Source organism: Fukomys damarensis, unplaced genomic scaffold (genome assembly GCF_012274545.1).
Source record: "Fukomys damarensis isolate Sample0158 unplaced genomic scaffold, DMR_v1.0_HiC HiC_scaffold_14, whole genome shotgun sequence".
NCBI classification, from domain to species: Eukaryota; Metazoa; Chordata; class Mammalia; order Rodentia; family Bathyergidae; genus Fukomys; species Fukomys damarensis.
Window position 1 is genome coordinate 20,038,969 of NW_022900926.1, and position 4,211 is coordinate 20,043,179.

Below are 4,211 nucleotides of genomic sequence, written 5' to 3' on the forward strand. Positions count from 1 at the left end.
GTGAACAAAATTATAGACATTCAGCACATTCCATTAAAAAAAAAACCCAAAAAAAGAATAATATCCAGACAACAGCCAAGTTCTGTTGCTGCTGTGGTACCTGGCACCATTTTTTCTATTAGCCTCTTAATCATCATCTGGAAAGAAAACATTCTAGAGTAATATCATTAAATGTAGCTCTGATAAAGCACGGTTGAATTCTGCATGTACGTTGAAAATAGAATGGATGGAACTTTGTGTTGACCTGGTTTGTCTAATGAGGACCCACTTCTGGATTCACAGATCATATCTTATGGCTGTGTCTTCTCATGGGAGCAGGTGCCAGGCAACTCTCTGGGCCTCTTTCAGATGGGCATTAACTCATAAATTGACATCATGACCCAACTGAACTCAAGGGTACTTCCACACCAAGAGGCTATGTATCAGTGACAAATGAATATAGTGGAAAACTCAACAGTGTCTTGTAGATTACTGAAGTCTAAATATTAAGTACTCTAGGAGTAGCAAGCAGATCCATGATGTCACAGGCACCAAGGCTCCTTGTACTTCTCCTCTCTGCCTTTCCAAGCCCATGACCTCCATCTTCACAATTACCTCAGAGATGGAATACGGCCACCACAGCTCTAACCAGTACAGTGGGAAAGAAGAAAAGAGCTATCCTGGTGACTGCCTACACAGCACGGAGAGGAGAGACACAGACTCAGACCAAATTGCTGAGAGAGGATCACACCCCCGCCAATTCATAACTGTGAGGCCGTGAGCATGTAGATTAACTTGCCTCTGCCACAGATTTGTTTCCTGAAAATACCTCTGGGCTGGTATGAAAAACAAATGAAACAATATATTTAGAATATTTCTTGTCTATAGTAAATGCTCCCAAATTGGAGTTGTAAGAATTAAATTTGAGTATGTATATATAGAAACCCATTTCATTACTAGTGCCTCATCTCCAAGAATTTAAATTTAAAACAATAACAACATTTGAGGGGGAGGAAACTAAGTTTACTGATTGTAGTTGAGTTTCTCTAGGATGGAAACTGGCAGTCATAAGCAGCAATTGGCAGTCATAAGCATAGCAATGAAGGCAGTTATTTCATTCAACATTCAAACATTCCATGTGCTTTCAGGAACTATTTTAAAGCAGAAACCTAAAGGAAGAATGGGTTAGTGCTCAAAATGGACAAAAATAAATGTTACCTCATTTCATGCGCCTAAACTGATGAATGAGAATATTTGTCCTACACAGTATTTTAGGAAACCTATAAGTTTTGTTACCAGCTCAGAGTTGTTACTTAGGTATCATTTATCTAAGGGAGAGAAGAAAGTTAGTGACCAGGCACTAGTATTTACTGAAAAGAGTGAATAATTTAATACCACAGTTTTGTTGTGTTTTGTTTTGTTTCAGTGCTAGGGATTAAACTTGGGACTCTGAACCCACCAAGCAGGTGCTCTACCACTGAGTTATATCTCCAACCCCAAAGTCATAGATTTGAATAATTTTAATTTAAAACAAAAGACAATCACTACTACAAACTGTAAGACATTTCAATTATATTTTATGGCTGTAAGTAAAATATTTATAAAGTAGTGCAAATATATTCTTTAAAATGTTAATGTTAAAATGTTAATGTTTTGACTAAAATAGTGTATTGCAAGTTAGTAGGCTTTTCTAAATTTGTTCCATCATTTTCTGTTATGATGGCTTGTCAAACATTGCAAAACGATTTCTCTTTCATTAATTAATATGAGGCGCTTCTATCTAAAAATGTTTTCATGTTGCTCCTTTTAAAAAGGTAGAAAGACAATCTAAGAAATTCTAAACAAAGATTTAATTTCTTAAGATCCAAAAAAGTTACCTATACTTAGTGAAATCATCATTTTAGTTTATTCATTTATATAAATTAATCTTTGTGTACATATCTATATCAACTTTAATGAAGCTTTACTGGCAACAAATGTACTTAAATTGTTGGTCCTATTGAAGGATATTTTCTCCATTCATACAATTCTGACAATTACTTTTTTATATCATATTAAAAATATTATTCCATTGTCATCTAGTGTTAATATTTTGGTTTTATTCTTGTAAATAATGTGTTTTGTCTTCTCTTTACTTTTAAGCAATTTTTCTATGAGGTAAACAGGTGCTAAACACCTAGCAGAGATTCTCTTTTTTTGGTACTGGAGATACAACTCAGGACCCCGCACTTGTGAGGCAAGGGGTGGAACCACTAAACTAAATCTCCAGCCCATAGCAGAGACTCTTAAATCTTTTGTTTAATGTCTCACATCAGTGTTGGAAACTTCTCAGTCAGCATCTTTCCAATTTCTGCTTATCTTCAGCCTCTCCCTCTTTTTCTTTTGGGGCTCCAACTACACCTATGTAAGAACTTCATACCATTTGTCTTACATTTATTGTATTTTTTTCATCTTACTTTTTACTTCCCACTCAGCAGTTCAGTAAATTTCTCTTTTACTGTCTAATTAAATTATTAAACTTTTCTAATGAGATTATTTATTTATTTCTGTGTTACTAGGGATTGAACTGATGGTCTTTGCTTTTAGCTACCTTTTTTTTTAAGACTTTTATCTTACTTATTTTTTGAGACAGGGTCTTGCTAATTTTCCCAGGCAGGCTTTGAACTTGTGATTCTCCTGTCACACCCTCCTTTTGTGCTGGAATTATAGGCATGCAACACTGGGCCCAGCTATTTGATGAGATCTTAATTTTGATTATTTGTTTTTATCAACTATAATTTCCAATGCACTGTTTTCATAGGTTTCTCGGTAGACCTATCATTTTTGAAAATCTTTTTTTTTCCTCTGGCTATTATTTTTACATTATTTTTGCCATCTTTTCCTGTCTCCTGGGCTGCCTGGTAATTTTTAAAAAGCAATGCCTGTCATTAAGTTTGGTGAATTATAGGGGCTTTGAATAATATCTCTTATAGAGAGGATTTTTTTTTTTCTTTCCTGAAAGACAGAGAGGCTATAAACTTTTGGTATTTTCTAGTTCCTTTTTTTTTTCCTTCTGCTACCAGGTACCGAACTCAGGACCTTGCACGTGCAAGGCAGGTGCAGTGCCACTGAGCTAAATCCCCAGCCTTTACACCTTTGATTCAATAAGGGATTGTAATTATTAAAATCCCAAGACTTTTTTGGAACTGTCTGGCTCCAGTTTTTTAATCTCCTAAACACTGTGAACTGTCTCAAGTTCTTAGCCTCTTAGCTTCTACTTCCTGTTTTATTGTTTGTATTCTCACAGGGCATCCTACTTATCACCCAATGTCCTGAGGGACAGAGCTGCAGAAGAGTCCTCCCACTTCTGTGCAACTTTCTTTTCCCAAGTCCTACTCACCTAGTTGCACTGAAATCAAGCTATACCCTCCTCAGCTTTGTGAGCATCAGAAAGTTCTAAGCCTTTTCCTGCTGCTTTTCCTTTGATCTACCACCTGCCCATTAGGAAATGGTGTGAGAGGACAACCAAGAAAGAATGTCAATTTTCCACGAATGCATTTTTCTTATCCCCAGGACTGGTGCTATCAGTTGTAACAGACTTAGTTGTTCCCTGATGTCTTTAAAAGCTTCTTTTAAAAAATGAGTGGCCTTTTGTTGTTTCTATGTTAAAGTTAAAGTTATTCAATAGCATTTGCACTATAAAGCAGACCATTCAGGATCATTGAGGGAGGTATGGGGGCCACCACAACAAGTCTTTATTATTGGGGAGATTGGGTTTAACTCCAGATTCAGCATGGCCAAGTGGAAACCTATGTTGAAGGAGCCAAGTGAGGACATAAATAGGAAATTATTAAAAGGAAACATAAAGAGCTAGGGAAATCCTGGATGAACTCACCTAACAGATTTCTCACTGAAGATAGCCCAGGGTCAACAGACATCACCTGGGGAGTGGCATGCTGGACGACTAGAACCTGACGGGATATGCACAGCAATCAGATAGAACAAACAGGTAAGGAGTTCTTGCCAAACTGAGTTACCAAGGATCTTGGATAAAATTAGATTTTACAAGGAAGCACACAGTAGTCCTAGGAGAAGATTCAGATGCCTAACTGGGGCTTGGTCAAGCAACGAATCTTTGTCATTGTCAGAGGACGGGAGTTAGTCTGATATAAACTGTAATGCAATAACTACAAGTGGAAATTTCATAATAAAACTTTTGTATTTCTCTATACTCTTACTAAATATGTTTATTT